General features: G+C 37.8%; 1 long non-coding RNA gene across 1 annotated transcript; it reads right to left on the bottom strand.

Annotated features, from left to right (window-relative positions):
* Nucleotides 1–3,799: 3,799 nt before the first annotated feature.
* LOC135579003 (uncharacterized) lies at nt 3,800–14,201 on the bottom strand. Its single transcript, XR_010471223.1, has 2 exons — nt 13,617–14,201; nt 3,800–7,959 (listed from the first exon to the last, which is right to left on the bottom strand). It is a non-coding gene; the product is annotated as an uncharacterized LOC135579003 (long non-coding RNA).
* Between the last annotated feature and the right edge of the window lie 13,488 nt (nt 14,202–27,689).

Below are 27,689 nucleotides of genomic sequence, written 5' to 3'. Positions count from 1 at the left end.
GAAAATTGATAAACAAATGACGTGACCACATCACGTGGTCACATGTCACATCATGTGGGTCAAGTTTACAGTGGAAATGGCAACACTTGTTGTATTTTTTTTTAATTACATTAAAATAGATGCACTCAAAAATGAAGTAAAATTGTAACATTTTGTGGATATTTTCCCCCATTTCTGATAAAGTATCAAATAATGTATAATTGGAGCTTTTTCTTATATTGTGCCAGTTTATATTTGATTTGCCAGCCTGAGAAGGTTTTGGCTGTGGTTTACCACCCAGAAAACTCCAACAAAAGGTTATAGAAAATGAGCCAATATCATCACATATGATATAAAATATGAAACACTTTGTAAAAGCTACTTGAGACACAATAGATGACTCAGGTTTGGGATAAGTGGTAGCAAAGATAAGGATAGTAACGGATGGTAGAGCATTGTTCAGAATAATCACTCAAGTAGTTGCAGGAAGAGTCTTCCCAAAATACATAGCACATGGGCCAGAGTGCTTCATGCTCTTATTAGCTCAAACTTGGACCAAACTCCCAGGATGCACATTTATATTAACTCTCAAGAACACCCTCATGATTCATAAAACACGCGGATTATGGTAATTTCAGCACTAAGTATCCTGGCTCTGACACAGGTTTCAAGTAAGACTCTGGGGATGCTGCCCAAATGTCTGCTGACAAGTTCTGAACTAGCAAAATGAGGACTGTCGATTCTCTGTGTCAAGGATCTGCACTGAGATAAACATACTTCTCTCTGGAGAATGCGTGTACCATTGGGTGCTCAGGGTATGACTGACAAAGCTAATTCAGTCATCTCCAATTTAAACTCCATCCAGTATAAAAACAAGGGAGGATTAGACAGAGAAGGGAGTTAGTCGGAGCATAGACGCTGCACCTTCAGAGCATAGATGCTGAGATGAACAGGATATATACTTTGACAATACACCTGTTGATTGCAGTAGCACCTACATTTGTACAACACCACTTGTACAAAGGACAGTTTTAGGAAGATTATGGACTGTAATGGCTTAGACCACGGGTGTCAAACTCATTGTCCTAAATGTCCTAAATGTCCTAAAATTGCATTCAGCTCTTTAAAGGCAACCGCGAGGCTAATGTGGCCACCAGTGACAATGAGTTTATCACCCATGGTCTAGACTAAAAGGTGATCCCAACTGACAGTGGCCAAGATAATCTCCTACCCGGATACTTTCACAGTGACCACCATTTTCTAACTCATGATTTTTAACCCAGAGGTGTTATCCTTGATGTATTTTTCTTCTAGCCATTCAGGCAATCACTTTTGCAACCCTTCTAAGCTTTTAGCATCTACAGCTTCCTCAGGAATGGATTGTGAAGAAGACCACATGACAAACCAGCTCATGTTTTCCTATTTTAAATCAACTGTTTGCTGGTTTCTTTCAATGCTATCTATTCTATAGGCATAGTATGATGGACATGGATGGTGCTAGAGCCATGGAAGAAATTGCTTATGTTGAAAGTAAAGGAGGCAAGAGAGAGGGTCAGTTTTGATCTGTGTTAAACTCAAAAGTTTATGAGGGCAGTAACAAGATAGCAGAGATTGCAGCAGCCTCACTGTGACACAGGTGAATAATTGTAGCTTCCATATAAAAGCTATAATAGAAAAATAAATTAATAAACTCTCATTTAAAATAATATATTTTTTCTCATGTTAAGATCCTTCAGTTGTAAAGAAGATAAAGAAAGATACCAGGAGACAATTAATGGTTTTTATTTGCAATATTTCAAACCATTGAAAGAAACAGGAACATCTGGAAGATCTCATAGTACAAGTAGATGCAGTTCCTAGTAACGTAATCTCAGTGTAGATACTCAAAAAGGAAGATAAGCCACCTCCAAACTATTTACAGCTGAATCAAGATACCAGAAGTACATAAGACATTTAATACATCTTTTCTGTATGTGATAATTTTCACATTTACACCATTTTCTTTGAGCATTCTACTACACAGGAAGCTGACAACACAACCGGTTATTGCTGAGCTGATTTTTTTCTTCCATTATTTGGGACAATAGCAAGATGGGATAAGATGCACTGTTTTGCTCAGCTGCTTCTTACACAAATGATTATCCAGAATTCTAGTATAGCCAATTTAGTATCATAGATATGGAAAAATATGAAGGCATTTGTTCGGGGAAAAAAAAAAAAAAAGGAACAAAACAAACAAACAACAACACAAAAACAAACAAACAAACAAAAAACACCACCAAAACTTACTAAAAAGTCATCTCTAGCTTTCTTAGAAAGCTGCAATTCTTGACATTACAAGAAGGCTGATTAACAAGAGGATCCAGTACTGATTAATTTCAAATTAAAGACACAATGTCTGCGCTTATTCTTCACAGGAATTCCCAACAACATGTGGTACATGGAATGTATGCTATTTCCACACAAATCAAACAACAAGTGTCTAGTTTGGACCACTCAGTAATTAGATGATAGCTACAGGCAACTACAGCTAAATTTAACCTAAGAAAAGATACATAGATAAAACATCTCTTTCTGGTTCTTTCAGCTTTATTTTTAAAGAAAAACAGATTAAACAGAAAGTAGATAAAATTATGCTATGGCTGTTCTTACTCAGAAATTTATAGTAATTGCAGTAGTGATAGAGCTTAACTCAATATGATAAAGCAGGATGAAGGAAATAGTTACTTGCTTCATTTCTTTTTTATATACTAAAATAAAGTTTTTTCCTTTGTGAGGGGATGCAAGATTAACTCAAATTCTGGAATGTGATGCCTCCTTTAAGCTTTGAAAAAAGATTTGTTAAGGATATGAGACAATATTATATGCATTTACCTTTGCCTGTGTTTCTTGTAAATATGGTATTAAGACTTCACAAACACTATATTAAAAGTGAAACATGCGTGCACAAGTTTCCTATTAACGTAGTATTCCAAAGTTAGGGCAGACACTCAGATGTCCCCCATTACCCAGATGTCACAATCTCGCTCTTCTACAAGAAAGACATTGAGGTGCTGAAGAGAGTTCAGAGAAGGACAATGAAGCTGACGGTCTGGAGCACAAGTCCTGTGAGGAGCAGCTGAGGGAACTGGGGCTGTTTGGCCTGGAGAAAAGGAGGCTGAGGGGAGACCTTATCACTGTCTACAACTACCTGAAAGAAGGCTGTAGCGTGGAGGGTGTTGGTCTCTTCTCTCGAGTAACAAGCGATAGAACAAGAGGAGATGGCCTCAAGTTGTGCCACGGGAGGTTGAGATTGGATATTAGGTTAAACTTCTTCACTGGAAGGGTTATGAAGCATTGGAACTGGCTGCTCAGGGAAGTGGTGGAGTCACTGTCCCTGGAGGTGTTTAAAACACATGTAGATGTGGTGCTTACAGGCATGGTTTAGAGGTTGACTTGGCAGTGCTTGGTAATAGTAGGACTTGGTGATCTTAAAGGTCTTTTCCAACCTAAATAATTCTATGATTCTACTGTGAGTATAAGGCTTCTTAATGCTCTGCTTAATGCTCTGACTGAGTGCTCCTTCTGCAAGCTGCAGCCTCACACAGCAAACAAAACAGAAAAAATTTTAAAACTGCCAAAAGTTCTACTTCTCATTCTTCTCTTATAATTCATGGTGATATGCACAGGAACTCTTAGGGTAAATGAAATCAGGACCATTTTTTGACTCCCAGAGGAACAATTATAAAAATCAAGCAGTCACTTAGAGACAGCTGCAACAATTTGACTGCCAGAAGGTGTAGCCAGAGTACCTTTGGTTGAGACAGCCAGTAACAAAAAACCATTTATAAACAATTTTATTGGTAAATAGGAACATGATGGACACTATTAATCCTTTAAGAGTCTCGTGCAGAAGCATACATTTCTTTACATGTTTATCTTCTTGTGATATTCCAGCAACTATCAGAACAGATCATATTTTGTTAAACCACAGACTAAACAGCACCTAAACAGCACCATGGCTCCAAATTTGTTGCTTCACTTGGTGAGTAAGACAGCATACACCTAAATAACACAAGGACATGTCACAACAATAATTCTCCCATTTAACAACAAAAAAAACAGACAAGCTCTGCTAGAAAAGAAAGTAAAAATGTGCTGAAATAAGTACTATGAACAGAAAGAGAAGTCTTGCTGTGGGTTAGCCAATTAATTTTGCTCAGTAAACTGTGCAAAAACTCTATTCTCCTATTCAATTTAGCATTGTTCGCTTGTCAGATTAGATAAACTCTAATTAGAATTTGCTACTTTTCCTAAAGTTGTTTGTGATCACTCAAGCTAAAAATATTCCAGGAAGTCGAAGTTTTATTCAGGCAAAAATCAGAAGTGAAAAGTTGCTTTGCTTTATTGCTAGACCTGAAGGCACATCCTTACAAAAGAAAACTTTATCAACAATTTGTTATCCTTGTTCTGCTTAACAACTCTTGGCCTGAAGGGTAAGGTAACTTGTTGATTAGTGTCTTGTCTGATAATGGTCCAAGAAGCATTTTCAAGACTTGGGTTGCTGTAATCTAAAATATTTAACTTGCATATTCTTTTAAATCTGACATGGTCATAAGTCCAACAATGTATTTAGGATAATTTTTCACACTGCTTAAATACTCTTTTGTTTATGTTTACATTATGTCTGATTGACAACTTGTGTAAATTCATGTCCTTGCCAATATCTTATCAAAGTGATTAGCCTCAGAACAGCCCAGCATCCCAAAGATCCCGTTAGAACATCTCCTTTCCTGAGAGTAAGAACATTCTTTGCAAAAAAATATTGTCTCATGAATGAAACACCTTCCACTCCATCAAATTTCTAATTTCCCATTTCCATTATAGCAATTGACAAACCTTCAAATTAGTCAAGCTTCTAGAATACAGTTATTTTCTAATTAGGCCACTAGAATTACTTTTGAGTAGTCAGGGCACAACATTTCAAATATTACATTTCCCCAGTTCTTTCAATGAAATGCATTCAGTATCCATGCACAAATAATACTTTCAACTTATATATTCCTTAGAAATCTTATACCATAGTTGTCACCTCTACTGAATTCACGATTCTGCACAGCTTGAAAATTTTCTAGGTCTGCTCATCTTCAATGTTTAGAATAAAGGAACAGTGGGTTCTGATATGACTATGCTCATTCAATCACTTGGCAAGTAGGTATATTGGAAATCTCATATAACATTAGCCCAAGGTAGGCAAAAACTCTCTGACAAGGAAATAAGAAATTGGGCAGAGTTAATCGGGAAGATGATCAAGAAACAATCATAGAATCACTTAGGTTGGAAAAGACCCTTAAGATCATCAAGTCCAACTGTCAACCCCACATTACCAAGTCCACCACTAAACTATGTCCCTAAGCGCCACGTCTACATGTCTTTTAAATACATCCAAGGACAGTGACTCAACCATTTCCCTGGGCAGTCTGTTCCAAAACCTGACAAATCAGAAGGCCACAGTAGGAGAGTAAGAAAAAACAATAATGGTTGTTTTTAGAATATTTGGAGTCAAGCAGGTACTTGAGCAGCAACTTCCATTACTTTTTGTGCTTACTTGTGACTAAAGGACAAGGTGAATTGCAAATCCAGATATCTGTGAAAAACAGTTCAGATAAAGGTAGATTGAGCAGGTTATTGCACTTCCTCACATATTTCTTGTTTGGCTTTCAACCCTGAATATATACACTGACAAAATATTAGATTCCCATAGCCAGCTCTGTATTTCTTATCCTCTGCTATTTCCTCAGATGAACATTTAAACCAAAGCTGAAGCATCACTAGTTGTGTTTCATAGAAGGCATGTCTACTATTTGCCAAAAAAAAAAAATCAAGATCACAGTTGACTACATGATATTATTATTTCAGACCAAACACAACCACACAAACACACCTCTCCAACACATTAACATAAAAATTATAAAAGAAGACAAAAAGCCCACAAAATAAGCATACAAGGCAGAATATGGCTTCTCTTCTAGAATATTAAGTGTATGGGTTTTTTTCAGTGATAAGGAAAGGCTTTTTCTTTGGATGACAGATTTTATCCCTGTTGTTATCCTGTCAAATGATTGTAAAATAGCTAGTAGGAAATGCTACTAGGGCATAAGCATTACGTATCATCTTACTTCATTCACTGTCTTTAAATATACATGTACCAGCAACTAGAATTATGTATGTCAGTTGGCTCCAGTCAGAGACCTGTAGTCTGCAGGCTGCAGACTGAGGAGTTAAAGTACCTCATGAGAATTATTTTATTATTTTTCTCACATCTGTCCAGGAGATATATTTTTAACTGCATGTGAAAGTATTTCTGTAACCTTTTCGTGTATCTCATTCCTTTGCAATACTCATAAATACAGATGCAAAAAAATTCTTAATGAAGAATTACCTCCTGATCACCTCCTACAAAATACTTTTTTCACCTTTAAAAACAAATAAGTGCATACAAAATATATGTCTAGCCATCTACTTGTCTTATTTAGAATTTTGCAATTTTAATATGTAACAGAAGACCATTAAGTACTTTTTCAAAGGCTTGTTTTGTTTTAATTTGGCTAGTTCAAATCTAGCTTTACTGTTAAATGGGGACCATTTTGAATCAAGTATAATTGCAGAAAGAGAGCAGAAACAAAATATAAAGTGTACTGACATCCGTTCCTAAATTCTAGTAATTACAGATTCCTAATTAGGGTTAGAGAACTAGCACAGGTTAAATAGATGAACATGACAGCCAATGCTATATATACAGATGCAGTAAACAAGCATTCTACAATTTTAGTTAGCGTGTTCTGAACTCTGATTTAGATCTGAAGTTTTAAAATCATCACAAATTAAAAGTAAAACAACCCTCCCACATAAAAATAGCACAAAAAGAGAGCTCTATTACCAAGGGAAGAAATGGCAGGGAGCACTTGCTACTGGTTTTTGAAGTTAAGAATGGGTTCTGGTAAGCAAAGGCTAAATTTCAAAGCTGGAGGGTCCTTCAAGAGGCAGTAACCCTCTTTGATGACATCTGAAATTCCATGACTTAGAAAAATAGACCATAATACACACAGCCAAATTCCCTAAATATGTTGGATTTACAAGAAAATACTTAGGTGTTGACTAGATAGCTTACTAAAAGCTACTCAAGGCCGAGCACTGGCCTACTGAGCACTTTAAGCACAGTTTAGTGAAGAAGCGTTGCTGTACTCCGCAATACCTTCAGCTCCAAGTAACCAGAAAACATTGACCCATGTCATCCACCTAATGGCAAATTAGTCTTTAGGTCACACAAACACAACCTGCTACTGCGAAGTTCACACAGGAAATGAAAGGCTGCCTATTCTTCATCAGCTAAATATGCCACAGAAAATTATGTAGGGAGAAGGAAATGAAAGTTGCAAATAAAGACACTCTAAAAATAGGGGTATTTTATTAGTGTTTGTTTGTTTGTTTGTTTGCTTGTTTGTTTTTGGTGTGGAGTTTTTTTGAGTATTTTTTTGGATAGTTGGTTTAGGTTTTCTTGTGGTTTGTTTTTGTTTCATTTCAGAAAAAAAAAAAAGCAGCATAGCTGCATAGGTGCAAATTTAAGTGTTCTTGGAGAAAAACAAATAGTTTTGTATATCCACTCGAAACTGCTGCCCTTAATCAAATAAAAAACCTGCACCAGTTATATTTTAGCGATGTAATGCCTTTCCTTTAGGTAATAAATATGCACAATGTGAGTCTCTTTTGGTCTCATTTTGGAAGGCTTGATTATAAAATATGATTATGCAAAGCAAGGACTAAAACTTCCTTTTCATTAACCAAATTAAGTCACTTCAGTGGTCTAACCTCTACATCAGTAGTTAAGCACGTCATTCAGAAAGTAATAGAATAGCACATGATGCTTCTTCATTGCTCTCAGGCGTCTTGCACACAGTCTCTCAATGGGTGGTCAGTGAGCCCTCAGGATGGTCCTCAGCCCTGCATGAGGAAAAGCAAGGTGGAGATATCAGCATTTAAGTAACCTGCAATTTTATTAACACACTTGGAAATATGGGGCAGCATATCAGACAAAAATTAGCACTACTCTTTCTGTGATTGTTCACCTTTGCTGCTCTACTTCATCCCCCCTCCAGCTTGGTCTCAGGCTGTTCCTGATACCTAGTGATCCTTTCTCCATGATGAGCTGGTGATGTTCTGTGGCAGATTTCTGTCATCATAGATTACCAGCTTGGTCAAGGTACTGTTAGAAAAGCTTATTGTCCAGTAATTAGTATCCACAGCTGCTGTCTTCCAGAACCCCAGAAATGCTCTTCTTTAATGCATTCCCTGATCCAGATTGTTGGACAATGAAATTCCATGCATTTGACTACATTAGTTATCACTTCTCACGTGGCAGAACAGTACTCGAATGTCCCTCAGTACAGGAAAGACATGGACCTGTTGGAGAGGGTTCAGATGAGGGCCACAAAAATGATCAGAGGGATGGAACACCTCTGCCATGAGGACAGGCTGAGAGAGTTGGGGCTGTTCAGCCCAGAGAAGAAAAGGCTCAGGGGAGACCTTATTGCGGCCTTTCAGTACTTAAAAGGGACTCATAAGAAAGATGGGGACAGACTTTTTTAGCAGGGCCTGTTGCAATAGGACAAGTGGTAATGGTTTTAAATTAAAAGAGGGGAGATTCAGGCCAGACATGAAGAAGAAATTTTTTACAATGAGGGTGATGAAACATTGGAACATGTTGCCCAGAAAGGCGGTAGCTGCCCCATGCCCAGAAACATTCATGGCCAGGCTGGACAGAGCTCTTGGCAATCTGATCTAGTTGAAGACGTCCCTACTCATTGCAGGTGAGATGGACTAGATGACCTTTAAAGGTCCCTTCCAACGCAAACTATTCTATGATTCTGTGAAAGTGGACATCTGACTGGAAAGGCAAAACATCCTTTCTGCATCAGCCAATCTGTCACAAAGGCAAAACTCGATCCTGGTCTCAGAGCAAAGAAAATGAATACTGCAAAACTCAAGCAAATCCAGTCTCTTTCTAATAGATTACTAGAAGGGTGAAAGCTCCTGATCAAGGGCCACAGTCATAGAACAGGAATATAATCTGTCCCAAATAATCTTTGCTCCTTTTACCTACTCTTATCATTCCAGTTTATCACCTGACTACATGTTAACCCTCCTTCTACTTCTCCCCATGCATCCTCGTCACTTAGAACACAAACTTAAAGAAGCTATCTTTGTTTTCATTGTCAGACCGGCAATAGAAGTAGACTAACACAACTAAAACCTCCCCATATTTCTGCTGCTCTTCTGCTTGTGACTCTGCCATCTCACTATGGTTCCCCCATTCTCATCCTCAGAATTCTGCTCAGGTTTTTCTGTTATGTATGAAAAATCCACAGAAAGACTATGCAAGTAAAGCAAGTTATGACAATTTGTTCCACTAGGGGTTTTTTTGCATGAGATGAAGATATGCTAAGGGAAAAAAAAAAGTGCAATCCCTATTACATTTTAAGTTCTAGACCTTTAAATAATAGTAGGCATTTTAATTGGATCTGTTTATGTTCTGTATTGTGTCATTTAATGCAGGAATTAAACTTCATTTTTTCTAAAGATATTGTATTTTCTGGAATTTCAACATTAGTTTATGAAGAAAGATGAGATAGCAAAGAGAATCTTTGACTGAAATTAAATGTGACCCAGTGGTTGTTGAACTGTACTTTCCAGTATTTCTAAAAGCACGCTGTGTTTCTAACAGGGGTCCAACATATCTAAAATTCCACTGTTGTTTATGACCAGTGATTTGAATTAATGTATATTGCCAAGTGCTCATTTTCCATAAAACAGGGACTGCTGGAAATAGAATCAAATTACAATAGAACTGGCCTGTCCGATAAAAATTAACTCCTTAACCTTTAACAGTGGGATGGAAATACTAGCTAGATGCTGAGGGAACAAGAAAACAATTACGACTTGCTTTCAGAAACAGAAGGTTATATTATCAACATACACATGCTTTATAAACATAAGCTTTACGTGACCACCATATGTTATATGGTTGTTAGACATATGAATTAAAATAATGAATGCTGACGTGACCATTATTTTAGTTTTGTGTTGTGGTTCAAATTTTTATTTAGGAGGACGTATATAAGCTTTTCTTTTAATTCTAATCATATTCTGATTTTTGTGTCCCTAACTCTGCATAGGCAGGGAATAAAAATCCAGAACAAAGCTTAGGCAAAATTATCAAGTTGTGCTTCCTTAGGGGTCAGAACCAAATTCATGATGTGTTTGACCCAAAATACAAGCTACATTTTTCCAACAAGTGAAAGACCACCCATAAAATTGTTCCATAGCTTGTTATAAAAGTGCCCTTCAGCCTACATGGTTTGTTGGGACACCAGTCCTTGCTGAAGTACCTTACTGTGCACATGTCTGTAAGGTAGATGTCCAGTCATAGGTGCGTTATTAATTCTGGTGGGATACACCTGCACTGTGCACTTTGCAGAGGAAGAGGACATGAGTGCTTTGTAATTCACACATACATAAGAAGTGTGAAACATTCTGTTTTGAAATGAAGTTAGACTAGATTCTTCCTTTTGAATACAAATTGGAATGCAGTGAACTAATTGTTGTTTAAATCACCGTTATTCTCTTTGAGGAATCTTATGCTAATAAAATGTCCTTTTTTTGGCAACATCAGCATAACAAAGCCAGATCTTCATAAATTTGCACATTTCTTCCACACTGGCAAATTCATCTTCCATTTCCTCGAGCCTTGTTTCCTCAAACACCACACCAGCACCACATAATCTGCCTGCGATTACCTTGGCTGTCTCTTTTGTAGGTGACTGAATAATCTATTCCTCTAAAGTTCATCTGTTAAACATATTTTCTTCGGTTTGGGAGGATTGTTTTCCCTTGCCTTTCACACTGAGGGACTTCTTGGCTCCAAGTTTCCCATGCCATTTAGCTACTATTTACTCCCCTCTTTTCCTGCTGCCACTTGAAGTCCGCAGAAGTCATTCATTAAACTAACTACCCTCCGCTTCTTCTTATCAATGAGCCCAAACAATCCAAAGTGGTCCACTGAGGTTGCTTTGCATAACAGTATCGATTCATCTTCAGTAATTTAGGAAGCTAGGCTGTAGTGTTAACAGGTTTTATTATCCAAATCCATCAGGTAAACACTGATCCTGGGACTAGGCTCCAAGACAATACTGCTTTATTTTGCATAGCATCTTCTGTGAAACAGACACTTTACTAGCAGACCAAAAGGAAAGCAATATTAAAAGCTTGTTTTCACTGCAGATCTGAAACCCCCCCTGAAGAGCAATTTTTCAAAGCATTTTTGTCAGAATGGAATTTTTAATAAGATCATGTTGATTTCCCTTTGATTTTGAAAAAGAAAATGCCTTCTAAATTGCTAAAAGATTCCACTTTGATGAGGTAAAAATGTTTTAATGCTGTGATTTCAAATTGTTAGATTAACTTTATCATTCCACTGGAAATTATCAGTGATCTCGGAATCTGATTCAGAGAAGAGTGGGGACTGACTTCCTTCCTTCCTTCTTTCCTTTTTCCCTCCCTCTCTCATTTCTTCCAAAATAGAAATTTGTTTTTGCCATCAGCCCTACAGTTAACTCCTGGCTCCTTTTTAACCCAGCTCCTAGGCACATTTAAAATCTCCTTGCTCCAAAGTAATACTACACCCAACCTGTGTTAACCGGTCTTTACAGACTGAAGTTCCTCAAAGAGGTGACACCAAACCAGAGGAGTGCTGACATTTCCACATTGCTTTCTTACTATGTCTCCTTGTTTCTAAGGACACTAAGGTGTCCCCCAGCTCTCGGGTACAGGGCTGCACCCTCATTCGCCTGCAGATGCAGTAGGAACCATGGCAGGTACCCTGGAAGTTCCACCAAACAATCTGGGTGATTGCATTACTAGCATAGTCAAAGCATCTAAAATATTCCTTTCCGCTCAGGCTGCTCACTACTAGGATAAATGTATCCATCCATACACCTTCTGCAGCTGAGTATTTTCTCACATATGTACCCAAAGAAGAAAGTGATTAAAGTAACAAAAGGGAGAGAATTAACACTAGGCAATAGAGGAAACAAGCTGATAGATCTGTGAAAGTTGGGAAGGAATTAATTAAACTTAATTAAACATTACTTACAAAAGTAACATAAAACATCTGCTTATTGCCATATTCACAACTGAAACCACTAAAAAAGAATGCTCCCAAACCATAAAATCTGCAGATCCACTTGGTTGTTTTTTAAGATATGTTCATTCAAAAAGAGGAGTTCCAAGGCTGAAGTCAGAGACAATGTCTGCAAATTTATTTAAACACTACGCTGCCATTAATTCATAAGAAACAAGGAATCTTTCTTCAGACCTCTATGGATAGAACTGACATTTAATGTTTTGTCAAACAGCAAAATATAAACCTAAACCAAATTCTATTAGCTACAATAGAAAATTGAATTAATTTTGAATGTCTCTTTTTTGTAATTGTTTGATCACTTTCCATAAACAAAAATTATTCTTCATCTTTTGAATATGCACATAAAGGAAGCTTCCTGCTGTTTTACAATTGCAAAGCCAAAATACAGAAAGAATTTATGGGAATTTGCAAATCAGGATAACTTCGAATTTCAGTAGCAATTAGTAGTAAACTTTGTACTAAAAAAATTCATTAAGTAAGGGCAGAGGAGTCAGATATTTGGAATGGAAATGAAAAGCTGTTTGAAAATGACATGAAGATGTTGCTTTAACGAGACTCAAACATGTGTGCCTGAAAGGTTGTTTTAATTCTGTTAAGACTTGCATGACTTACTCTGCTAAACAAAATATTTTTCACAGGTTCATCCTGAACAGGCAAATCTCAAGGCCTCTAGATTCCTGAATTCTAAAAATTAGTTCACTAGCCTAAAATTTGCAGCCTGTCAGGAAAGTGGTGGGGAGGGGCGGGGGGGAGGGAAGAACTAGGAAAATAATAACATCTTTTAAAGGAAAAAAAAAAATGGAGAGTAGATAGGAGTGAGAATCCTTATAATTGCATGCTAGAGGAAATCTTAAACATGAATTGGAATGATGAAACACAGAGCTTTCAGTGTAACTTAACTGAGAAGGAATTTTAAACAATAAATACTACAAAATTATCATTAAGAAATATTTCCACAGAACACTGAGAACTTCAAAAGATATTTTTTTTTACTTATATTTGCACGAGGACAGAAAATTTTGAAAAGCGTGGAATACACCTATAACTGGGACCAGTCTTACAATGAGTGTTGGGATCACCCTGCAGCACAACAAAGACATTCTCAGCCCACAGCCCCATAAGCCATGCCAGATTCAGAAATTCTGACTTAAGACCTCTTTTTCCGACGTGATCATTTGGTGACCTAGACCAAAACACTGGAGATGGTGGAAAAAAAAATACAAGCAACTAGTTTTATGCAGGTATGCAAGGTTGTTTTGCAGCCATTCCTCAGTCCAGCTGAACATCTGTGTCCCAGGGCAGGGGCTGCCTATGCTAATGTAGTGGCACTGCTGCTGAATGCCAAACTGTTGACTCAGAGAGAAGAGTACAAACTTTTCTGAAAGCTGTGTACACTTACCACTCTCTTTTGGATGCAGACATGTCACATGCAGAGGTTAAAGAAGGGTCATCTCCTTCTGCTTGTCTTCCCAATGCTATCACCTCTTCCAATCTGCCACTTGAACTGCTTGCGTGAGCTCTCACTAGTCCATTTAAAGCAAGATTATTAGCTTACGGTCTTAACAGTAAGACTCATTTCAACTGAAAAGAGTTAGGAATTTCTTATGAATTCAGACTTGATTGCAGATCCAAAGGGGTAGAAGCCTCCAGAGAAATGGCAGAGTTACAGGCTGCAAATCTCTTTAGTCAGCATCATTGCAGGACAAATAATCTTTGTCTGTTTACATGTACATGTACTCATCTCTAATTATATTGTTAAGGATGGTACAGTTAAACAAGACAGGCAAAACTGATACTGAAGAAGTCTGCCTTTACTTTCTTTTCCATCTCTCCCTCTGTTCTTGGATGTACACTCTTGTCCTCACCTTCAACCCGTTTCTGTGATCTGATCCCTAAAGAGCTGATGTAAAAAGCTGGCAAAAGGCTTTTTCTTCTTTCTTTTTGTTTGAGCCATTTTCCTTCTAGTTCACTGAGAAGAATCAGCTCCCTGAGTTACATCAATGATAATATATTAAACAGCACCAGCAAACACTGCAAGGCACTGGAACTGGATTGTTTACGCTGTCTACAGTAAATTCTCGTAATGACCCCAGTATGGTTTTGGTCCAGGTTAACTACATCTCTTCCAACTCTTCCTAGGAACAGCTGCAAAATCATCATGGACCAGAAACCATTCCCCATAGGCAGCTTGTATATGCTCACAAGGTGCTGGAAGGTTCAAGACTGTGATGGACTGGGAAGGTACTGTTCCCTGCCAGAGGGTCTCAATGTCAGAGTACAGTCCCAGGCAAATATCATTTACCAGAAAACATGTAGCTCAAGGGACAGAGGTGCCTCAGACTTGGTGTGAGAGGATGGAAGGAGTGAGTGGATGAGAAAGAAAAACAAGTAAAAAAGCCTTTGAGGAGGAAACAAGATTTTCCTCTCAGCAGCATTAAGCTGTTACACAGGCTCAGCCTGTCTCATACAAGTGCATCCCTGTAGATTTACAGTTTTGCTTCTCAGCTTAATATTAGTACCAGTTGCTGCTCACTGCAACAAATACACCAATTACAGCATGAAGGTGAAAAAGCTGGTTTTCTCTCCTTCCTTCCAAGGCTGTGGCATTGTGTTGACACAAAGTGACTGTGGTTTGACATTAGCAACACACCAGCCATGCAAAGCATATTTAAATGCTGCATAAATGGCAATAAAAAGTATTGAAAGTTTAAAGCATCTTTGATCCACCAGTCCCCCCTGAAACAGGGAATAGGCATGGATGTAGTATTCATCAGAAGGACCAGGCCATATGGTAGCTATTTAAGCCTTTTCAATTGTGTTTTCACAAATAGTCAGATGCATAATACAGTTCTGGAAAAACAAAACAAAACAAAGCAAAACAAAACAAACAAAAAACCACAAACAAGCAAGGAAAAAACAAAAAACACAAAAACCAGCCAAACAAAAAAACTGAAAAAGCAAAGGAATTTGCCATAGCAGACGCTCAGCCTACTTGATATATTAATGGAGTTCAATGGCTGAAGTTTATAACTGGAGGAATACAAAGGTGAATCCTGTAAGAATCCCAAGGCTTTTCTGGCATCCATTCCAGTGTTTTTAGAATCAGAGGCAAAAAAACAAGGGAAACTACTCTCTGCTAATTGGATCAGGGACAGAAAGAACAACATTGATTTCTGGAAAAGGCTTTTTTTTTTCCTAGTTGTTGCTTTTAACTTCAATTACCTTACTAATATAAATAGTACATGGACTCTCTCCTCAAAATGGTTTCAGCCCAACTGGTGGTGAAAGTGCTTAAAGTGAAGGAGTCATGAACAAGAGTGTTGTCAGATTGTTATGTTAATCTTTGACTGGTAGATGATACAAGAAAAGATCATGTCCTGTCTTTCTGTTATGACATATTTATCTTCATTATCCTTCTCTGGGTGAATCTTGATCCCACGGGTTATAGCCATACTGCCAAATGAAAAATAACTTTCAGAGACCAATCTCTTGCTCTGATGCCGAGCGGCATCAGTTGACGCACATCCCCATGCTTAGGAACAGACCCTGGTAGAACAGATCTATCTTGGAAAGTTGGCAAGACCTGTCTTGTTTTGTGCTGAGCAGGGTACAGCCAAGCAGATGTACAGCAGCTTAAAGTGCTTGAACTCACTTCCTGGCCTTCTTTTACTTAGTAGTGCAGATGCAGTCAGAGCAAACATGACAGAACATCTGGAAAGAAAAGATGGGGTCAAGGAAACTTAACAAGATGAGAATTTTCCATGGCACTTTTTCAGCTAATTGCTCAAGGAAACATTCTCCAAAGTCGCATTCTCTTGTAATTCTGTTTGACGGTTAGGATTAGCTGAGGACATCCTGATGGGGAAATTACCTCACAAGGACCTTGGCTTGAGCATCTGATCCTAGAATGGAAGTTTAGAAAAAATCCAGCTAAATAAGTAACAACCATTTGAATTAAGAGGTTCGCACCATCTACTCAATAAAACAACAAAACTAGATATTTCTAAAGGGCAATTACTTGAATTACCTCCTTCTGAGTGCTCCACACTCCATTCACTCTGCTGATAATTCTGTAGATAAGATCTTGCCTAAAGCTGACCTTTAGTTGATCATTTTATACAATACGTTTTTAATTGTTTTTTAATTGTTCATATTTCCCTCCTCCTCATTTCTGTGAAAAGGTCTGTGGTGATTCAGGGAAAGACAGTTAGCAAATTAAACAAAAATAGTCAGTCATGCATTAACAGGTTATAATCTTATGAAGTTAGTTTTGGTCCCATCATGAACTGTGACATCAAAGCCTGTATGGTTTATGTCATTCTCAAGAGTCATGAGGAGGCAGTAGAAGCCAAGAGTTGATCTGCACCAGTGACACAAAGGTGCTCTAAACCTGTCATTACCAGCTGCTCTCAATAAAGGTCCATCTGCTTTGCATCACTGATGTGGTGAGAGGCAGCTAGAGGATCTCCATGGATCTGTCCCTAATTATTCATAAGGGGCCTATTTCCTCTTTACACTATCATATTGTATGAAGTTCAGTTGAAACAATTCCTACCTATCCTGGGCACCTTTGAAGTGCTGTCCGTATTATCAATTCTCCTCAACAATCATTACAGTCTTTCTTTTTACCGTATTTTCACCACTCTTCTTTTTTTCCCTTCTCCCACCCCCATCTTTCTCTTTCCTGAGGTATATCTCAATTCTTTCCTCTTTTCCCCATCCCATTGCATATCAGTCCTCATATGATAGCAATAAAATATCAATTTTCTTTTATGCAGTGCAGAAACCTGTGTTTTCTACCACCTCTACTGCTTGTCGATATCTTTTCCAGTGACATGAAGTACAGTCATCTAAATCTACATTATACCCAGCTACACTTAAATCTATGAAACTTGTGCCTCAAGCTTCAGTAGGAATTGGATTACATCTGAAGAGCTAAGTGCTGTTCTACAGATTTCCATAAACTTCAGTAAACAGAATATACTATACTGTTGTCTGAGAGGGGACTCATCCAAAGAGAAGGTGATGGGGATGAACAATTTTGGTAAGAAAATTTAACAGAGAATTAATAAACGGCAATGAAAAGGAGAGAAGAAAATAAAAACAAACTTAGGTCTTTCTAACCTGACACAAGGAATTCCAAGCCTAAACTTGACTAGCTCACATACACTCACGTGAAACAGAAAATACCCCTTGTGAGCTCTGAGTGGTTATCTCAGGTAGCCATAGGACTTAACTGGCTTTTTGGTATTCTTTCTGCGTGGCTCAGGTGTGCCTCTGGTTTGTTCTTCTACAGCCTCCCTTCCAGTGAGGCAGCACAGGAAAAGAGAGAAAATATGAAAAGCAGAATTAAACGTAGTCCTCCATAGCCATTTTGTATTTTTCTACTTGATTTTGTCTTGTATGAGACAAGAATCCTGCACACCAGTTCCAGAAGCAGAAGAGTGGCATCAGTAGCAAAGTAAGATAGGCCTGACTTACGTTGACTATGCAGCTTCCATGTATCTCTGTGTCTGCAGTTTTTGTGTCCTGTTACACTTAGGTATGTTGTTAAAACTAATTCCATGGATGAATTGGACACTCATGTTCATGACACTTTATTAAACAATAAATCTTTTGTTTGAATAGGATTTCTGACTTGATTTACAACTCCCCAGATATTGATTTTCCTTACTTACACTTAAAGCCACCAGATCCTTTTATATAATCACAATCAAGTACTATTGACATGACTTGTCTATAAATAATGTTCAAAGTGTGATGAGGAATTCAGGTTTTGCTAGGAAAAAAAAAAGTCAATACTATGACTGATCTAATCTCAGTATATGAAGGACTCCCTTTTTTTACAGTAGGATTCTTTTCCCCCTTCTTAGCCCTGACAACATATAAACTTGAGCTTCACTCAAAACAGAAAGAGAAAAAATGATCAAAGTATCAGCCTTTAAAATCCTATGTTTCTTTGTAGCATATTGCCAGATATTTGTCTTTACTTGAGATTACAAGTCTTTCCTCAGAGTTATTAGAGAATCAAATTTTTGTCTCCAAACTTCGTGCCAAGGGGCAGGCAATAAACTGAAAATAGTCTCCACAGATCTTTAAGACACATTCAAAAGTGAAATAAAATTAGAATTCCTTAGGACTTTATATTCCTGCAAGTTAAAGATTTGATTTATGCTTAGCATCCTTCAGTAACATTTTTATTACAAATCGTTGCCATAATAATGTCCAAATGATAGAAGTTTTGAACGCAGTCTTCCTGAAAACTGAGATGACTGAGCCCAGAGAAAAGGGGATGCACAGGTGAATCTCTGTTCTGAAGTAACCATGGGAGAATCTGACAAATCCTTTTACTGAAGCCCTAACTTGCTGGCTATGTGGACCATCTTCACGTTTATATAGATTCCTACTACTCATCCACAGCTGTCCTGACCCACTCACTTGAATTTTAGCATTACTGGTCTGGGTTTCTCTGTACTCCAGTTCACACAGTGTATCATGTTCCTGCTTATTCTCCATTCAGAGGCAAGATTCAGGCATTGAAAGTGAGGACAGTATTTACCTTGGGTTGAGGAACCCATCAGTATCACAGTTATCTCAAAGAAGTCAATATTTGGGTACCATGACCAGGGTCATGGCTTCACCAGCACAATCTCTGTGCTGCCACAGGACAAAGGAAGTGTAACTGAACCACAAACATACTGCTATGATGTGATTATAATGAAAGGGTGCCAGTTTTGCTGCTTTTTTATGGAGAAAGTTCTACCTTTACTAGCTATATTGCCAATAAACAATTTGAAATCATGGACTTCTTCCTGGATTTATCTATGAACAGATGATCTCATCATCCATAAGAATGAGGAACTAACCTTACCACAAAAACTGCAGCTCTACTCACAAAATTCGCTGATGACACAGAAGTGAGAGACATCACCAACGTGTTGGTTGGTATTTGGGTTGTATTATCTTGTTGTTTTGATTTAGTTTGGTTTGGTGTTTGTTTTGTTTTGGTATAAGATGAAGTTTAATCACTTCAACAAAGGGATTACACAGTGCAAGAGCACAAAGCAAGAGTATAATGAAATTTTCCAGTATTGCTGTTCCACTGAACTGTTGAACTCTAAGCCAGAGCCAATCTCTGAGCTCATGTATCATCTTAATACATAGTCAGAGTATCTCCTTGGATTCCCAAACAAGGTATATAAACTACAAGGTAGATGATTAATGTGAACTTAAGAGTCTGATCCTGAAACCAGGACTCATACATTGACATCAACAGGAGTTACGCAGATTTAATTACAGAATTAGCAAAGAATTAGCAAAAGAGTTCTTACATATTGGTGAAAATAATATATTCTGTGCAGTTGATTCCTAGATTCCTTTTCTGACTGATTTGGGTCAGGTTCCTCTCATTTTTTTGTTAGGATATGAATGAAGATCTTTCCTTCTGTATCTCTTGCCGTGGGCTTTCACGTACGTCATATCTTTATTCTTCAGCAGAGAATGCTAAAAGTTGTGGCTGATGCAAATGGTTTACTGATACTTCAGAGGTCAAGTCATTTACAAGGATCTGGATAGCACCTGAAGCTGAATAAGCACATGAAATTGCAGAAGCTAGTAATCCTGATAATTTACATTATTTTTTGTGTTTATACAGAATTTTCAAACCCCATGTATCCCCAAGGTTAAGTATTATAAATGTATTATTAGTTTTTTTTCACCTTGGAGACTTCTGAGTATAGCAGCTTCTTGCCAAACTGGGAGGAGAACCGTTGTCTTCCGGCACATTTATTTCTGACAGTTGTTATTCCTCCATTCATGTTTATATTTCAAATGACTGATCAGATATTAAGTGCAGGAAATAACTTTCCATGCCTGACTGTATCCCCTCTCCACAACACAAACAGCAGTAGATTCTGACCAGACTTGGCTACTTTCACAGGTTTTGAGCCACTTCTAATTACCCCACTTATCCAACTGCAACTCAAGCAAAAATAATGTAAGCGAAAAGAAAGTCAGGAAAACAGCCTGATAGCTATCAAACCAAGTAGTCTCCAATTCTTTTCTTATTTCAGACTTCCAGAAGTATTTTTTCTTCAATCAGTAAACAAGCAGATGGTGCCTTGGTCTCCGCTGCTTAGCACAAGTAATTCATTGACCTTATTTGCTTCTTATGTTGACAGTGTTACCACACAGACCAAAGCACTGGTCCTACTACAGGAGCCCAGGCTCTGTTCCCTCTGAAGCAATTCAAAGGATTCCTCCAAAAGTCAAATACTACCAGAAGCAGATTATGTGAACAAGCTTATTAAATATTGCAAATCTGGCATTATATTTGCCTTTTCATGACTTCATTTTTCTGATACACCATGTTGATTTATTTGAGTGGGTTTCACTACACTGTGTACAACACACTTCAATCAAAGCTAGGGGTCATATCCGTTTTACCTGATAGACCACACAATTCACATGGCCCTTAGAACGATTGTGCCAGGGGAAATTAATTTTGAGGGCTTCAATTGCTACTGCAAGAGTCATAGAATCACAGAATGTCCCGAGTTGGAAGGGACCCACAAGGATCATTGAGTCCAATTCCTATCCCTACATAGGACAACCCCAAAATTCACACCCTGTGTGCAAGGGTGTTGTCTAATTGCTTCTTGAATACTGTCAGGTTTGGGGCTGTGACCACCTCCCTGGGGAGCCTGTTCCAGTGCTCCACCACCCTCTGGGTGAAGAACCTCTTCCTAATATCCAACTTAAACTTCCCCTGGCACATATTTGCATTTACTAGGCTATACCTAACATATAAGGAAAAATAAAATAAACTTGATGAACCTAGAGAAACTGGTAGGCTGTGTAATACCTACTCATAAGACATAGTTAAAAAATCTGAAGGATGGCTGAGCCTTTGTTTGCAAGGGCAACTAAATAAATTCATAAAAGTCTCCTCAGTCTTTTCTTTCTCTTTCCCTTTTGCCTTCGTTTTTCTCACACACAATAACACAGAGGTATAGTGCTGTTTTTCAACACCACTCAAGATTACATTTAACTGTGGTCTCAAACAGATAAGGAAAATCTTGCTTTTTCACCTTTCAAAAAAAAATTACTTCAAATTCAGATCTTTATAAGCCTGAAGTCTATTTTCTCCTGCAAAGATAGAAGCTATCTCACCATGCTTTCAGTTGCACTTCCTCTGCTAGATGGCATTGCAACATTTAAAGACAGGCTGGTGATAGTTCATAGGTTCAGAGGTCTTTCCTGTAATCTAGTAATGTGTACAATTTCCTCCCTATCACTAGAAGCTCAGTAGAAAGGATCTCAGGTTTTCTAACACCATATACTGAGGATAGGACAGGATACAAAATCCATATGGGAAACACTGAGAACCTTGTAGAGGTAACATCATCCACCTTCAGCATTGAAAATGTGTTAATATTAATAATATATATATATCACTGCATTCAGCAGGTTTTTGGTAGGTCAGCAGCTGTTAGACTTTAAACAGTTCTTCTACACTTGTGGAAGTTTTCCCTTCTTTTCTTTTTCCTTGGTCTTGGTCTGTTAAAGCTACGACTGGAATTAGTGCCAATATTTTGACACTGTCCACATTTTCTGAAAAGATGTAGAACTATTTCTTTTGCACCTATATTTCTTATCTAGACCTTTATCTCAATTATTTTTATATTATTTAGGTACTTGTATAATAGTGGTGACATTATTTTGGTCAACATATTCTCTTTCTTACTATATGAAGCATACTGTTTTTAATCACGACACTCCAGCTGTCTCTATGGGGAGACATAATATACACACACAGAATTCTGAATAATGATTTTGCTTTAGTACTGCTGCTACAGGGTCAGATTAATTTAAGAAGAAAAACAGTAGTAGCCATGCTTCTTCTGGTATCAAGAGTCAGCAGTGAAGCATGTGGGAGATGAACTGTCAGGAGCCTGTGACAGACACTTCACACAGAATCACAAAATGTCAGGGATTGGAAGGGACCTCGAAAGATCATCTAGTCCAATCCCCCTGCGGGAGCAGGGACACCTAGATGAGGTTACACAGGAATGTGTCCAGGTGGCTTGTGAATGTCTCCAGAGCAGGAGACTCCACAACCCGCCTGGGCACTCTGTTCCAGTGTCCCGTCATCCTTCTTCTGTCACTGTTGTTAATGCATTAACCTGGAGGCTCCATGATGGAGTTTAGGATGCACTGTAGAAATACAAAGCAATAGACCTGGCATCCTCTGAAGAATCCATAGTCCAAATGCCTGATTTTTCAATAATCAGATAATTTAGTTTCTGATAAACTGTGTAATAAATTCTTCCTACCCACTCTGAGTGAGTAGCAACCAAAGCAAGCTTGAAGCCCTCAGGGGACAAATAAATTTAGAGTGTGTAGGAAATATGTCAATATTTTGAAAACAAGGTACTCACAGCACAGAGAATTTATTTTCCAAACAATTTGTTTTCATTAATTTATTTTCAAAGTGAGTTCCAAGCTTGCAATCTGCTTGCAGTACTTTGAAGGTAGGTCAGTTCACCTCTCAGAACATTCTATGCTCAGCACGATTCTGCCATTCACAACTGTCTATTCCAAAGGATGCCAGCCATTTTACCTACAACGTGATCCACACAGATTCAGTGTATCTTTGATCAATTGCTCTTAACATGAATCACTTGAAAGTAATGAATGCACTACATTGCAGCCATAGGAAGAAAGATCACCATTGGATTAAGGAATCTCAGTCATTTCTTGAACTAACCTTATCTTGGTAAACTTCACACTGAATCTTTGTTCAATCCAACCTTCATAAATATATGGATAGCTAGGATGCTACTATTAAATTCAGACAAGTTGTTTAGTCACAAGTAGTAATAACATTTTAATATTTATGCTATCAAGCATTTCTAATGTTGCTGAGCTGTTCAAAATAGACATGTAACAGAAGTTGCTTCAAGTTGCTTTATAAAGCTAATCTGCTTTTAGGTATCACAGGCACTCTACATTACACTTGCAGTTCAAATTGTTTATATTTGATTGTATTCCATTATCTCTAAATGAGGTGAGTTGCTCTAGGGTCATGATCTGTTTCTTGTTATTACTTGGCGTGTTCTACTGTGTATACAAGATAAAGTGTGTTTGATATTCCATCTTTTTGTTTAAATTTACTGAGGTTGAAAGATAACTGCAAGTGATATTTCTTCCACTCCAAGGGCTATCATATCAAATACTTAAAGAAATGATTAAGATTCTTTAATGTTTTCTTTATGTAGTACTCACATGTCAAGAAATACAGATTTTGGATGCCACATATGGGATTCCTGCTGATACACTGATGAACATTTAAAGTACTGGCAGATACAGGCTCTAAGCATAGGTATTCAAATAAGTTTTTTCTACAGCAAAGAATCATAATGTCTGCTTTCTCATCATTTTATCCTTACTGTAGAAGAAAATACCATTACATAAGGGAATATCTCTCGTGGAAACCAACCTTTGCACACCTTGTCACTCCAGATGTGCATCGCATCCTCTTCCACTGTGCTAGCCCAGATGATTGAATAAGCATTTGGCATCTGGATAAGGTAGACTGTCTGGCTGAAAACTAATCCAGAGCCAGATCAGGGAGCTATCAAACTGTTCATGAAGTCACAGAGCTGCTGACATAGAAGATGAAAATATGTAGCCAGTGTTAAGGGAAAGGCTATTCATCATAGCTGCAGTGTGTTAACCTGAACTAGTTACAGAGTTACACCCTATAGTCAGCTGTTTACAGGCATCAGAGACATTAAGCATTTAGCATTAAAATACCACAGCTGCAATACAAGAGAGGATTTAAGGCCTCATTAGGCATGTAATTATTATAGTGCAGCTAGTGGCTGCTCTAACACTGCTTTTGTTTTTTTCTGATTAAATACTAACAATTACAATCTGTGAGATTGCAGCAGTACCTACAAGTGACCAAGCTAGGCAGAACTTCGAGGTCATACCATGGTGCCCCAAGTGTGTGTTCAAAACCACTCTAAAGGTATCCCTGAGAAATGGGACAACAGCATTCCCCAGCTTCTAATCACATGGGAGCTGTGCCCCACAAGGACCACAGCCCCTCTGTTCCAGATATCTTGCTGCTCTGCGCAATCCACAGCTGTAATGCTTGTCTAGGTTGCCTGTGATTTTCCAGAGAAGCCAGCAAGCTAAGCTATTGTGTTGTCCAGTGGTGAACACTTAAATAAAAGGCAAAACTTATATTCTACAACTTTCACTAAGTTAAACAATGACTTGCATTTAGTATTTTCTGTTCTGAAACCCTTCTAAGGTCTATGCCTTAGATACAGCCTTCTCTTACAAATCTATTCAGCAGTCTAGAAAACATTTATGTTACCTTATCCAATTCTCCCAAAAACTTAATGTTCACTAGATACATAAAGAAATAAAAATGATATTTTCTTTTGTGCTTCCTTACAGCTCTGATTTCTCACAGGAATGGTCTGACCATGTTGTTGTCAAAGAGCCAGAACTGATATTTTCTCAGTCTCACCTGTTGAGCATGTTCAATTTTATAAAATCTGCCTCACTGAAGTAGGCACACTTAATCAGTTCATCACATTGTCAGTTGAGTTTCCCCATCACTATGTTTCAGAGTATTTCTCAGTGTTTCTTTGGCCCAATGCATGCTTAATATTGCTATGTAAAGAAAAAGAGTTTCAGAAGAAGGGCTAAAGAGACCCTGTTTCTCCCCCACCCATCAGCACTCAAAAGCCTGGTGTTTTTATCCACAAATTTTAGAGATTCAGTCTCTAGATTGACTCCTGTAGAACCTATGAAGAATAGCACCTCTTACAACTCAAGTAAATACTCGAATGAGCCAGTTATTGAGTAAAGGAGAGAATGAAGATCTAATACTTTTGTACAAACAGGTTTCCATACTAAGCACAGTGTAGAAGATGAGCAGCTAGCAGATGAGACCTACCCATCAAAGATGGCTGTAGGACACATACTCTGGGTATGCCTGGGAACAGAAGGATGAGCTGAATGCCCAGCACTCCCCAGACAAAGACACTCCAGCAAGCTCAGACTGGCATATCTACAACAGGCATCTAGAGAGTGAGGTAACTGCTGAGGTGTGGAAATTGAGAATCTTGAACACTTTTGCACTATATTGCAATTAGCCTACTAGGTACTAGGGGTATTTGCCTTTCATTTGGAGTGGTTTTCATTTTAGAGGTGCAACTCACCACATTGATTCTCTTCGATTCAGCATTTCACTGGAGGTTTTATTTGTGCTTCCATCCCGCATCTGTTCAGAAACATCTTTTAGAGGAACTCTAGAGAAACGGATATCTGTTGAATTTTTAACCTTAGTTCCTTTTTGGCAAATTTCTTCTTAACTTCCTTGGGAAACACAATATCCTCACAGATGAACTGCCTGTTCACAAAATGCACTTTAATAAATTACGTGGCTTGATGACCTAATGGCTTATTTGGGGGACAAAGTAGACTTAACAAGACCCATAAACAACAGACTTACTTAAAAAAAACAATTGAGTCAGGATGTATAGAAGATCTATTGCATGGAGCTGAACATTCTGAACACTTAAGAACTGAGCCGTTACCTTCCAACGTAACAGCTATGTGATTTTTCATACTGCCAGAAGTATAAGTTGTCACCAACGGAGGGAGAGGTGCGTCTCAAATACCAGTTCTGCTGTCACTTATATCCATTATACATAGTATTATTTCTCTGGCTTCTATATTAATGTCAGGATAAATGAAGATGGAATTGATTCCAAAACACAACTTTTACTGAATCTGCAAAATATACCATGAAAATTCTATTTAGTTATAAGGAAATTAATAATTCTCACAACATAAAATCTTACAGACTTTTTTATTTTTTTTTTCCCAGAAGAAAATAAGTGGGGGTCGTGTAGACATTGGTCTTTTGATCAGTGTACCTCTTCATAGTTGAGTGGTCATGACTTTTTGGAAGGCTTGCTACCCCTTAAATGAAGCTGAAATATGCATTTGTGTATCTTTCTTTACACGTAATTTCACACACAAAAATATCCATCCCAAAGAATAACCCTTGTATCAGGGGTGTCAAACTCATTTTCACCAGCAGCCACATCAGCCTTGTGGTTGCCTTCAAAGGGCCGAACACAATTTTAGGACTGTACAGTCTAGGGAGGCTGATGTGGCCGCTGGTGAAAATGTTGAAAATGAGTTTGATATCCCTGCCTTATATGAAACCATAATAACCTCTATTTTATGATTTAGCTGAAATACAAGAGATTAAACATGGGAATATCATACTTCAAGTCTAAGAACATAAACAAAAGGAACATGTAAATCAGAAGTGGTCAGTCTAAGTTGCTCAAGTCCGTGAGCAGAAACAGGTAATTTCAGATGGCGATTCAGTCAATCTGGTTTTAGGTACATTAGGAGAAATAAACACAATGCTAAAAGCTAAGGACATAGTTAAAATTAGTTCAGAACCAGAGTTCTTTGCTCTCCATCTGGAAAATTAGGTTGCCAATCCTGCTATTCAATGTTGTATTCAGGATACAGGTGGAGATCAATGGAGATGGTCTAAAAGTATGCCTAGCCAGAATAAATTCAAGTTATGGGGAAGGGAACCTTTCCTTCCCTTAGCCACTTTGCTTTTCTACTTATACTTTTAGATAGAATGACAGGACCAAACATTTTTATTACTTTTTTTTCATATTTCACCCTTTTAATTAAAGTTAAAATTACCTACTAGTACCCACAGCATTTTTGCCTTTTCAAAACTGAAGCTCCTGGTTAAAATTGCCCCTGCTTTGGAGACGAGCAAACAATCATTTCAAAGAAAGCTGCCAACAAACAAATAACAGCTAGTGCAAGTGCATATAATGAATCTTCTGACACAGTGACACATGTTCCAGTGTTTCACATTTTTAGGTGACAAAATGTAGAAATGGTACAAAGAATTGTTGAAAGAGTTTTCACTAAAGTAATTTGCCTTCGAAAAGGACACAAATATTTATAAATAAATAAAATTTGGAATATCATTTAAATTCACTCATCTAGTTTTGGCAGATGAATTGTGAGAACAGCATTTCGGACAGATGTTCAGCAGAGGTTTCCAGCTGCTGGCGGAAATGATGTCAGAGTATTGCATAATTCCCTATGTTTGTAAAAGGTTGGAGTAAACAGTCACATCTTTAGGTCAGTTATTAGTAACCAAATTCCTTCCAAAGCATTTGTGTTATGAACTGAACAGCACTGTATATCTTATAGCTCATCTCAGTGACTGTATAAGCATGTGGGTTTTGGACATCTGTCTTACTTGGAACTGCTTGTCTTAACAGTGTGTATACTGGGACACTGTACAGGTAGCAAATTAACCCATTATTTTTATGTATCTGTGATAGAACAAAATTATATTTTTAAGGCCTGATCCTGACATTCTCACATCATTCAAAGG

This window comes from Columba livia, chromosome 1 (assembly GCF_036013475.1).
Source record: "Columba livia isolate bColLiv1 breed racing homer chromosome 1, bColLiv1.pat.W.v2, whole genome shotgun sequence".
Lineage (NCBI taxonomy): Eukaryota > Metazoa > Chordata > Aves > Columbiformes > Columbidae > Columba > Columba livia.
The sequence above is the reverse complement of the archived record's forward strand: the minus strand, read 5'-3'. Positions and strand labels throughout refer to the sequence as shown.